The sequence below is a fragment of the Bufo gargarizans genome, chromosome 4 (genome assembly GCF_014858855.1).
Source record: "Bufo gargarizans isolate SCDJY-AF-19 chromosome 4, ASM1485885v1, whole genome shotgun sequence".
In the NCBI taxonomy this organism is placed as follows: domain Eukaryota; kingdom Metazoa; phylum Chordata; class Amphibia; order Anura; family Bufonidae; genus Bufo; species Bufo gargarizans.
Window position 1 is genome coordinate 375,619,375 of NC_058083.1, and position 13,174 is coordinate 375,632,548.

Here is a 13,174-nt window from a genome sequence, read left to right on the forward strand (position 1 = left end):
GCTTCACCCTGATGTAGGCTTTAGCCAAAAAACAACCACACCATTGAGGGTTAAATGCACTTGGTGACAGGCGCAGCTTGCCCCTGATTTTGTATATGGCCAAAAAATGAACAGACTATTGCTGGTTAAATGCACTTGGTGTGACAGCTTCACCCTGATGTAGGCTTTAGCCAAAAAACAACCACACCATTGAGGGTTAAATGCACTTGGTGACAGGCGCAGCTTGCCCCTGATTTTGTATATGGCCAAAAAATGAACAGACTATTGCTGGTTAAATGCACTTGGTGTGACAGCTTCACCCTGATGTAGGCTTTAGCCAAAAAACAACCACACCATTGAGGGTTAAATGCACTTGGTCGCAGCTTGTGCTGGCGCACCACAAGACACAAAATGGCCGCCGATCACCCCAGAAAAATGAGACTGACAAACGGTCTGTGCAGCCTAAAAACAGTGAGCAATTGAGGATCAGCAGCTCAATGATCCACAGCTGCAGATCGATCAGTTAATCAAGTCCTTTGGAGGAGTTAATCTGCCTAATCTCGCCCTACTGTCGCAGCCGCAACCTCTCCCTACGCTAATCAGAGCAGAGTGACGGGCGGCGCTATGTGACTCCAGCTTAAATAGAGGCTGGGTCACATGGTGCTCTGGCCAATCACAGCCATGCCAATAGTAGGCATGGCTGTGATGGCCTCTTGGGGCAAGTAGTATGACGCTTGTTGATTGGCTGCTTTGCAGCCTTTCAAAAAGCGCCAAGAAAGCGTCACAAAAGCGCGAAGAAAGCGACGAACACCGAACCCGAACCCGGACTTTTACGAAAATGTCCGGGTTCGGGTCCGTGTCACGGACACCCCAAAATTCGGTACGAACCCGAACTATACAGTTCGAGTTCGCTCATCCCTAATCTCAACTTAAATCACTGTGCAGCGCAGAAACGTGCATAACTAGTCCACTGTGGTTGTGAAATGGTTACTGTGCGTCAGTATAACAGGCAGTTGACAGGCGTCACTCTTAGACTCAGTTCACACTTCACTTATTTAATTAATTACGGGTCCAACATTGACCAAATAACTGAAGTGTGAACTTAGCCTTACAGGTCAATGTTAGTGTCAGGTATAAAGAACAGTGCAGTGGACCAAGATTGTGATATGGAGTGACAGAGGGCACTCCTTTTATACCGTCTGCTAATTCAATATAGACTGTTAGAGAACCAGTTCTGTTACATGCTGATACAAGTGGGCCTATGACACAGCGGAGAGGGTGTCCACAGTAAGTTTGTGTGGACATGACTGGTTATTTTGCCCTTCTTCTGATCCGTCATAAGAACAACCCACAAAAAACGAATCCTGCCTTTTCAGCATTCGCCTTCACACGGTCCGCATTTGGTCAGTAATCCATCAGTATTGCTAAGGCCAAAAAACAGGAGAGGATCCAAAACAGAGATGACATGTGATGTGTGGAAAGTTTGCATGTCTTCTGTGTTTTGTACTCACTCCTGCTTTTGGCATCCAAATCATGAGCAAATCCTGATGCAAAATACTGACCATGTGATAGAGGCGTAATGCGCAATTTGCATGAGTTTTGACTATTTGTCTCTGAAATCCCTTTTATTCAAATGGTAAAAGAAAGTCTTGCAAGTAGACCTTAACCCTTAGGATGCCGAAGGTTTTTTAGTTTTTGCGTTTTCATGTTTCTTCCCCATCTTGAGTAATAGCTTTTTTAATTATCAGTTCACAAAGCCTCATGTGGGCTTATTTTTTGCATAGAAAGTTGTACTTTCTAATGCCACCATTTAATATGGCATACAATGTAGTGGGAAGCGGGATTTATTTTTTTTCAAATGAGGTGGAATTGGATTTTATTGCCACAGTGTTCCCTTTGTGGCAAAACTTACCTGTGCCCTATATTCTCTGGGTCAGCACGATTACAACAATAATATATATTTATAGGTTTTTTATGTTTGAATAGTGTCAAAATAAATGTAATCTTTGAAAAAAAAAGTTTTTTTTTTTACATCGCCATATTCTGACCCCCATAACTTTATTATAGTTATATCTAGTGAGCTGTGTGGGGGGGCTCTTTTTTTGCGGGACAATCTGTAGTTTTACTACAGATTTTTAGTGTGTGTGACTTTTGATCACATTTTATTGCATTTTTTTCGGTAAGAGAAGTGATGGCAAATTAACAATTTTGACCCTTTTTCCGTTACGCCATTTGCAGTATTGGAAAAGTATTTTCATATTTTAATAGTATGGGCATTTTTGAATGTTGTGATGCCCATGATGTTTATATTTTTGGTTATGTATGTATATTTTTTTTATTCTATGGAAAGGGGGGTGATTTAAACATTTTTTTAATATGTTTTACATTTATTTAACTTTTTTATGGTTTTGAAGCTTGTATTTGGGCCTACGAATCCAGTGTTTTTTTTTCTGAACTCTCATGGGTCTTTTAGACCCATGATAAGAGGAGAATTGGTCATTTTGTATGTTGGCCACCTACTGCCCAAAATAAGAATTGCAGCATCAATACCCCAAGTCTTTTTATTGGCCACAGAGGATGTTGGTAAGAAGCTTGCGCTTCTGGGTTTTTCACCCTTTAGATGCCATGATCACACATGTACAGCACTGGTAGCAAATGGGTTAAATTGCCTCTATCACATGGTAAGTATTTGGTCAGTTTTTTGCATCAGTATCAGAGATACCATGTGATAGAAATATTTGCATGTCTTCTGTGTTTTGGACACATTTCTGCTTTCGGCTTCCAAATCATGAGCAGATCCTGATGCAAAATACTGACCATGTGATAAAGGACTTATGGGTGCTCCAAAAACATGATCCATTGTGTTTTTCATTTTTCCATTCTTATGACAGATCAGAAGAAACAATGAGGACAACAAGGCCAAACAGGGAGTCAACATAGTGGCCCAGTCAGAGTGGTGAGGGTTAGTGTTGATCAAGCATCAAAGTGCTTGTGTGCTTTGGTGCTCGAGTAGAACACTTTCCAATGCTCGGGTGCTCTACAGAGCACCCAAGCACAATGTAAGTCAATGGGAGAACCCGAGTATGCTCCAAAGAGCGGAGGGTGTCGGAACTCTAGTTCGGCTTCTTCTACATTACAGCCAGGAATGTTACCACTACACTATAGAGCTGCATGGTCAGTTAAAAAAAAAAAAAAAAAAAAAAATAGAAAAGACTTCTGCTGTATAGGAATACTTACTAGTAGTAAATATTCCTATACAGCAGAAGTCTCATATTTATTTTTTTTTTTTAGTCACTGCCCATGCAGCTCTACAGTGTAGTGGTTAACATTCTTGACTGTAATGTAGAAGGTTTTGAGTTCGAATTCTGCCAGAAACTTTTCAGAAATAGAGGCTGAACTCGAGCTCTCGAGCACACGCGATATTCAGTGCAATATGCTTAAGTTGAGCTGGTGTTTGGCCGAGCATGCTCACCCAACACTAGTGAGGGTGGCAATAGCATGAGTAGTCAACATAGTAGCCCAGTCAGAGTTGTGAGGGAAGCAACAGAATGGACCAGTCAGAGTGGTGAAGTGGCAACAGCATGAGGAGTCAACAAAGTAGCCCAGTCACAGAGTGGGAAAGTGGGTAGCAAAAGCAGTGGCAGTAGGATAAGATGGCAGCAGAGACAGCAGGTATGTGGCATCAGGCAGGTGGCAGCATCAGAATAGTGACTGAAGCACATGACCAGAAATAACGGGCCATTTTTCACAAAGTTTTGGTGTGGCTGCCAGAATGATCTAGTCTGATGCATCAGGCACTGGCCTGTGAAAATCCTGGCTCGTCCATGCCTGATTCATCTTTATAAAGGTTAGTCTCTCAACATTTTGGGTGGAAAGGCGAGTTCTCTTTGGAGAAACGTTGCACTAAACACCCGCTCTGATGCCACACCACTGGCCGGGCAGGAAAGCTTGTCCAGGGCAAACTCAGCCAGCTGCACCCACAAATCAAGTTTGGTTGCCCAGTAGTCCAGCTGATCTTGGATCTGGGGTGGTCGGGTGCACTACAAGTATGCCACCACCTGCTGGTTCAGGTTCTGCTCCATGTATTGCTGCTGCTACTGGGTGTTTTTTTAAATAGGCGGGTGAAGAAAAGTGCACATTAGAGACTCCAGACTTAAGTTGCTGTTGATAGAGCTGTTGCTCCTCCTGACCCCCCCATCCCTCTCCAGCAGTTATGGCTGTGGAGCATTGAGTATAGGGGGCACTCCAGTCAGACCTTTGTGAGGATGGGTGATGGTGCATATAGGCAGCGACCAACTGACTACATAGGATGTCTCAATAGTAGTTGAGTTTATCCTCCCTCTCAGCAATTGGAACAGTAGACACGATGAAAAATTCCCACACTGGCAAGTATGGCATTTTACCCCCAACACTGCATGCTTACTGTCTGCCGCTGCCTCTATGAACCCATGCACCGCTAATTCTTTCCAGACTGGTAACCTCATGAGTAGTAAATGGTCAACACTGGGCATGTTTGGCTCCAGATCTCACATTGCTGCCACCCTGCTGACTTACGGCCAGTCCTGCACCCTGCTGGCTCAGCCGCTGTATCACATGGATGCTGCCATCATCTTCCCCTGATGATAAATCCCCCACTTCACCCAACTCCCAATTGCCATTGGCTACATCATCATCCACTACTTTCTACGCATTACTAATGTCCCCCTAAATAGTTTCAGGGCCGCACCGCTCCCACGCGACTCTCATCGTTGCTATTGCCCATCTGCAGGAAGTAGCAGCAAATCTCTCCTCCACATGTTGGCTGGACACTTGACTATCCTAGATAAGCTCACTGAAAAGTGGAGCAGAGACAACAGAATGCAGAAAATGGAAGAGGCAGATGGGGCATATAGGTTGATCCTGGGCCACGCCAACTAAGTGTGGTGTCAGAAGAACCTTACAACTCCTGTCTGGAGGTGTCTGATGTCAGTTTAGATGATGTTGAAGATGGGGTCAACCATTCTAGGACAGCTGGGTTGCTGGTCAAAACATGACTGCTGGATGACAATGGCAGTTATGGCCTGTTGCTGTGACTGCTGCTACCAGCCCCCTTCTTCTGCTGTTACTTCTGCCAGCTCCAGAATATTTTTTTCCACTTCCCGTTCCCTTGGAAGATGTACTGTTCCAAACTAATATTTTGTAATTAAAATGTTTCTTAATCACTGTCCCTTGCGCCTGACATGTCTTTCCCTGCGCTAAGTTTACTCTAAAATGGAGGCAGGGCTGGAGGGGGCTTTTTATAGAGCTGTGACATCACAGGGGCTGACTGTTAATTGGCATGGTGCACAGCATTATGGAAGATCCCTTATTCTCAGGCTTCTTACTTTCACTGTGTAATATGTGCAGCAGCCATTCTGGGAAAAATCTGACTTGTTACCACAAAGCGGGAGGACATTCGGATCTATGACTAATCAAATTTTTCCTGAAATTCTGATCAAATTCAACTTCGATTTGCTCAACACTAATTATATTCAACAGTGTAATGATATAGTATATGACAAAAACTAAATGAGAAGGTTAATAACCCAAAAAATAGTGCGGGGGGATACACCAGCTTAGACAAAATATATTTTGAGTGGTGTGATTCACCGGCTTCAACAAAATATTGATTGAGGCCTGCGATACACTGGCTTCCACCAAATATTGATTAAGGGGTTTGATATACCAGCTTCCAGCAAATACTCATTAAGGGGTTCTATATACCTGCTTCCACAAAATACTGATAGAGGGGATTGATATACCAGCTTTCAGCAAATATTGATTGAGGCCTGCAATAGTCCTGCTTCCACAAATACTGCTCTTCTATAGGGACTTTGTCACAAGGTCATTTTGAAAATGACAAAGGGAGGAAGAGGCAGGCCAGTCTGCAGGGGTGGTAGTGGTCGGGCAGGCGCACCAGGCCGGAGCCTAAGTGGGAAGTTGGAGAAGGTCCAAAGGATGCACCAAAATTGGTTCAGTGGCTCACTCAGCCTTCCGCTTCTGCACACTCCTCATCCTCTGTATCTGCACCATCCTCACTCTCTGCTGGGTACACCCCCAAAGACACCACCACCACCATAACCCCTCCACTTGAGTCAGAGGAATTATTTTCTCATCCATACCCAGACCTTACCGAAGCATAGCCATTCTTGGCATCGGATCAGGAAGAGGAGGTAGCAACGGCCGCCACCCAGCGGTCTGATGACAGTACCCAGATTAGCCCAAGGACGGAGGTCCCCGCTGTTGCTGCCTACTCTGAGATCTCTAATGTCAGTGTCGGTGAAGGTGATGATGATGACGTGTCGATAGATGTCACGTGGGTGTCCACTAAAGAGGAAGAGGTAGGGGAGTTCAGACAGAGAGACAGAGCAGCAGATAGGGGGTAGAAGAAGGAGAAGCAGGCAGAACTTGCAGTGCACAGGAGGCAAAAATCAGACTGTAAATGTATCTGGAGCGAGCCATCCTCCATGCACGGTCACATCTGGCGCTCCCAGGACGCCGACACATGGCTCTGCAGTGTGGGCTTTTTTTAAATGTGTTAGCTGCTGACAATAGTGTTGCCATCTGCAGCCTGTGCTGTCAAGGCATAATCGCGGTAAGCCCAACACTCACCTAGGGACGACTGCCTTAAGAAGGCACCTGGCCTCCCATCAACAAGCCCAGTGGGAGCAACACTGTCAGAACCCACAAAGCCACACTTCCTGTGCTCCACGTCCTGTGTCTTCTCCTTCTCCTCTCTTCTCCCATTTGTCCTCCACTCCACCTTACTCCGTGCTGTCGTCGCGTTCATCTGGCAAAAGGCAGGCTTCCGTGGCCCAAATGTTCAAACGTAAAAAGTTGATGACGCCAGATAAACCTCTTGCCCAACAGCTGACCGTTGGCTTGTCGGAACTGCTAGTCTGCCAACTACTGCCATATAAACTGGTGGACCCAGAGGTCTTTAGAAAATTTGCGGCCATTGGCACACCGAAATGGAAGGTTCCTGAAAGGAAATATTTCTACCAGAAGGGCATACCAGACCTATATGGCCATGTTCAGCGTCAAGTGAATGTATCTCTGGCACACAGTGTCGGTGCCAAGATACATCTGACCACATACACGTGGTGAAGCAAACACGGGCAGGAAAGGTACATAACTTTTACTGCCCACTTTCTGACGGCTGTCAAGCAAGCAACCTGTGGCACCCATGTGGATTTGGCGTTACCACTATGGATTGCATGCAGGCCTGCCTCTTCTTCTCCTCCTCCTACTCCATCCTCCATCTCCTCCTCGGCTGACTCTTCCTTTTCCACTGCTATCGCCTCTTCTGCTGCACCCCCCAAGCTCCCCAGAATCTATTTGACGTGCCAGGTGAGACGTTGCCAAGCTGTGCTGCAGCTGTGCTGCAGCTGTTGTGCCTGGAAGCCAAGAGCCACAACGATCCTGCACTGCTTTCACATCTGCGGTCACAGGCCAATCAGTGGCTAAACATGCTCAATTTGACAGTTGGTACAGTGGTGTGCGACAACGGTGCCAATCTGCTGAGCAAGCTGAAACAGGGCAAAATGACACACATGCCATGCATGGCACATGTCCTGAATTTAGTCATGCAGTGATTCATTGCCAAATACCCCAGGGTCCAGGACAACTTGCGGCAGGCCAGGAAAATCTCTGACCATTCTAGAAGATCTTATACGGCCATGAATCACCTTGCTGACGTTCAGCTGCGAGACCACCTGCCCGTCAGACATCTGATTTTTGACAGCCCGACGCGCTGGAACTCCACCATGTATATGCTTGATAGGCTGCTCCAGCAGCAACGTGCTGGTAACAACTATCTGTACGAACTCTGCAGGAGGGCAGATTCTGGAGAGCTTGGTTTCTTTTCACCATGCCAGTGGCTGCTCACGTGCGACGCATGCAGACTTCTGCGGCCATTTGATGAGATCATAAAACTGGTCAGTCGTAGCCAGGGCACTATCAGTGACATCATACCTTACACCTTCTTTCTGGAGCGTGCATTGCATCGTGTCATTGATCAAGCCATCAAGGAGAAGGAGCTGGAAGATGAGGAAGTCGCAATGCTGAATTAATTCTCAGATGTACTACTCAATCTGAGGCAAGTCAGCAGGAATCTGAAGAGGAGTCAGAGGAGGATGGTGCCTGGGGTGAGGAGGAGGGGCAAGAAAAGAAGGCTTTGAGGGGGACTTTAAACTTTTCAGGGATCCCTGGTGTTGTCCGTGGATGGTGGGGGAGACCAAGGACGACATTCTCCTGGGCGATGAATAGGAGCCATGGCGCTCCACCGCTTCCAATTTAGTGCAAATGGGCGCTTTCATGCTCCAGTGTTTGAAGAGGGACCCCCATATAAAAATCATAAAGGGCGAGGGCCAGTACTGGGTGGCAACGTACTTAGACCTCCGGTACAAACACAAAATGGCGGACATGTTGCCAGCATCACAGAGCGCTGTCAGAATGCAGCATTTCCAGGCACTGCTGTGAGAGTTGCTGCATTCTGCTGCTGCAGGCGCTGACAGAGGAATTTCCACCCACAGAGAAACAGTTGCGGGTACCAATCCTACAGCTTATGCAAGAAGAGGACGGTTTGAAGATGTGTCGGTCAACTCGGATAAGAGATCATTCTTGCAACCAACCTGTCACGAGTAGAGTCACGGGAGTCAAAATAAGGCAGAGATGCATGTTGGAGACTGAACATTGTTTCATGCTATGTTATACATTGCTTGGTTTATTTCCCTGTATGCCTATGTATTTGAAGTATTGAGTCTGACCACTAGATGTCACTATACACAAATACTCTATCATAATGTTCTATGTGCTGACTATCTGTTATTGCATTTTCCTGTTATCTATGGTTGTTGTTCTTCTATATCTCCTGTGCTAACATGAGCACCATGCTCTCTGCTGTATGTCTCTTCAATACAAATGAATCCTAGTAAACTACAGCCATCCATATATGTCTGATTATTCTCTGCATCATCTGCACCAGCCAACAAAGTTTATGGGCCCAGACAACGTGAATCATCAAACAGTCGGAACAGAGGCCTAGTCTTCATCTGCACACCATCTTTGATCAAGCTGCAGAGGAAATCTGCTCTGAGGTATCCAGGTGCTTGGAATACGAGCAAGGTACATTAAACATGGCTAGCAGCGGGGATCTTAAACTGGGGATCACTAAGCTAAATAGTGACAACTACCAGATGTGGAAGTTCAAGATGGAGATGTTGCTGAGCAAAGATGACACATGGGATGTCCTCACCACAGACAGGCCGGATGTAGACAACCAGGAGTGGGATAAGAAAAACAGACAGGCAAGAGCCACAATAGCCCTACTGGTAGAAGATGAACAGCTTATCCACATAAAAGGGGAAGATACTGCCAAAGGTATGTGGAATGCACTCCGTAGATTACATGAGAGCTCTAGCTTAAACAACAAGTTATATTTACTAAGGAAGCTGTATCAGTCAAAACTGACTCCAGAAGGGGATATGCAAGAACATATAAGAAGCGTTCTGGAGATTGTTGCACAACTCAGGGACCTCGGAGAGGTGATCAAAGATAACCATGTGACAGCAATACTTTTATGCAGTCTGCCAGAGTCATACAACCCTCTGATTAATGCATTAGAGACAAGATCTGAAGCAGAACTCACATTACAGTTGGTGAAATCTCGACATTCAGATGAATACAAGCGCAGAAAGGAGCAAACTTCTCACAGGCAAGAGAGCGATACAGGAGCAGCTCTTAAAGCAACAGACACTAAGATGCCAAGCTGGAAGGCCAAACTATGTTTCCGGTGTAACAGGGCTGGGCATTTCAAGCGCGACTGTCCATTGTGGAGGAATGAGCAGAGGGAAAAAGATCCCAATCAGGCACTCATAACCATGATGAAAAACAGCGACCAAGCAGCAAGGGGACGGAACTTTTAAAGTGACAGATGCTGTCACCAACCATAAATGGTATATAGATTCTGGAGCAACAAGTCACATGACTAACGATAGAGAATTCTTCGTAGAGCTCAATCCAGACAAGAAAGAAACCATATATCTTGCAGACGGGAGTTGCACAACTGCTGAAGGAACAGGATATGGAATAGTCACTTGTAAAAATGAGGCTGGACAAGTGTTAAAAATACCAATGACGGATGTATTGTATGTTCCCAGGCTCAATGGCGGCCTTATATCAGTCAGGCGACTGGCAAGCAAAGGACTAACCACAATGTTTAAAGGTGACCAATGCACTATCCAAGATGGGGAAAGAGTGATAGCAACAGCTAAAGCGGGTAAGCACCTTTATGAACTTGATGTTGTTGAGCAAGAAACAAAGCTCTGCACACATAAGCACAAGAACTGTATTCATTTATGGCACAGACGTCTGGGCCACAGGCACCCTGACAGCATACAGGAGCTGGCCAGACGGGATTTAACGAAAGGCTTCAAGTTAACAGGCTGCCCAAACACGCTAAGGTGTGAATGCTGCATCAAGGCCAAAGCCACCAGAGTAACCCCACCAAAGGCAAGTGAAAGCAGAGCAACTAGACCGATCGACCTAATACACACAGATGTATGCGGGCCTATGAGAACAACCACCCCAGGAGGAAATAAATATATATTAACTTTTATAGACGACTACTCAAGGTTTACAGTGACATACCTAATGAAGAACAAGTCAGAAATATTCGACAAGCTGAAGGACTATGTTACCAAAGTAAGCAATACATTTCACAGAAAACCATTAGTACTCAGAAGTGATAATGGTGGCGAGTACACCGGGTTTCAAGTAGAGAATACACTCAGGGAACTAGGAATAGAACATCAAAAGACTGTCCCATATACTCCAGAGCAGAACGGGGTAGCAGAGAGGAAAAACAGATCTCTGACTGAAATGATCAGATGCATGTTGACTGATTCTGGACTCCCTGAAAAATATTGGGGAGAAGCAGCACAAACGGCAGCACCAACGGCTTTTGCTTACATTCCGGGAGAAAAGCGCAGCAAGCTCCAAAATAGAGCAATTGAAGGTGTCTTTGTTGGTTATGCCGAAAACACCAAAGGATACAGAATCCTAGACCCAAAGACCGATAAAGTGACAATCAGCAGCAGCGTAACATTTATCGAGGACCTGAGAAATGAAGTAACGGAGCCAGGCATGCCAAGAGCAGAAGAACCAGATAACGCTGAGCAGGTTTTTTTTTCCTATGGAACAAACACTCGAGAGTGATACTGTGTCACAGAAGAGACTGGAACAAACTGAACCAGCTAATGACGCTGAACCAAGACGCTCAATGAGGGAAAACAAAGGTAAACCCCCCAACAGACTCTCGTACAAAGTAGAAACATCCTGCGTAAGAGAACCCACTTGTTGGAAAGACATAACAGAGATGGATAAAGGCAGCTGAGGAAGAAATCATCTCACTACAGGACACGCAGGCTTGGGTGCTAACGCAACTGCCGGCCAAAAAGAGGGCAATTGGCTGTAAATGGACTTTCAAGGTCAAGTACAACACTGATGGTACAGTTGAGAGATATAAAGCGAGACTCGTAGCCAAAGGATACTCCCAAAAATATGGAGAAGACTACGATGAGACATTTGCCCCAGTCGTCAAACATACCACAATCAGAGCTCTACTCACAGTTGCAACTACAAAACAAATGCTAGTAAAGCACTTTGATGTAAAAACCGCTTTCCTACACAGTGACTTAACAGAAGACATCTACCTGGAGCAACCAGAGGGCTTTGTAGACCCACAAAAGCCAGAACAGGTATGCAAACTTAAGAAGGGGATCTACGGGCTCAAGCAGGCAGCCAGAGCATGGAACATGAAGATTAATGAGGCGCTTTTGAGAGAATCCTTTCAGAGGAGCAAGGCCGATCCCTGCCTATACACCAAGAAACTAAATGGTAGGTGGATATTTGTACTCATTTATGTAGATGATCTGTTAGTATGTTATGAGCAAGAAGGGGATTGTTCCAGACTGCTGGAGGTCTTAAACATGGACTTTGAAACAAAAGATCTAGGTGATGTCAAACACTTCCTAGGCATGCAGATAGAAAGAGAAGAAGATGGTAGTTTTCTTATTAACCAGAGTCACAAAATACAGGAAGTAATTGAAACTTTTGGGCTCAATGATGCCAAACCAGTCAACTCGCCTATAGAGACAAATTATCTTAAAGAATTAAACAACTCAATTAACCCCTTGCAAGATGACTCACAATTCAGAAGAGCAATGGGGAAGTTACTATACATTGCTACAGTGGCAAGGCCTGACATAGCCACAGCAGTGGGATTCTTATGCAGAAAAGTATCCCAGCCAACCCAGATGGACTGGAACGCAGCAAAAAGGATCATACGCTATTTGAAGGGAACAATAGACTTTAAACTAAAACTTTCATCAACAGGGAAAAGTGGTCTGACTGGATATGTGGATGCAGACTGGGCAGGTGACCCCAGTGATCGGAAATCCACCAGTGGACACCTGTTTCTATTCAAAGACGGGCTGATCAGCTGAACCACCAGAAAACAGTCCACAGTGACACTGTCCTCCACCGAAGCAGAATATGTGGCCGCATCACAAGCAGGGCAAGAGGTAATCTGGTTGAGACAATTGCTGGAAGATCTAGATCACAACCAGACAGAGTCCACGCCAATCTATGAGGACAATCAAGGATGTATAGCACTCGCACAGACAGAGGGGATAAACCCCAGAACCAAACACATAGATGTGAGATATCACTTCTTAAGAGACTTGCAAGAGCAAGGACAGATGGATCTACGATACTGTCCCACTGAGGAAATGTTAGCAGACATCCTTACTAAGCCTTTGCCTGCAAAGAGACATATGGATCTAATAAGAAGAATCGGTTTGTCTAATTAAGCACTTCACAATGAGAAGGGGTGTTGGAGACTGAACATTGTTTCATGCTATGTTATACATTGCTTGGTTTATTTCCCTGTATGCCTATGTATTTGAAGTATTGAGTCTGACCACTAGATGTCACTATACACAAATACTCTATCATAATGTTCTATGTGCTGACTATCTGTTATTGCATTTTCCTGTTATCTATGGTTGTTGTTTTTTTCTATATCTCCTGTGCTAACATGAGCACCATGCTTTCTGCTGTATGTCTCTTCAATACAAATGAATCCTAGTAAACTACAGCCATCCATATATGTCTG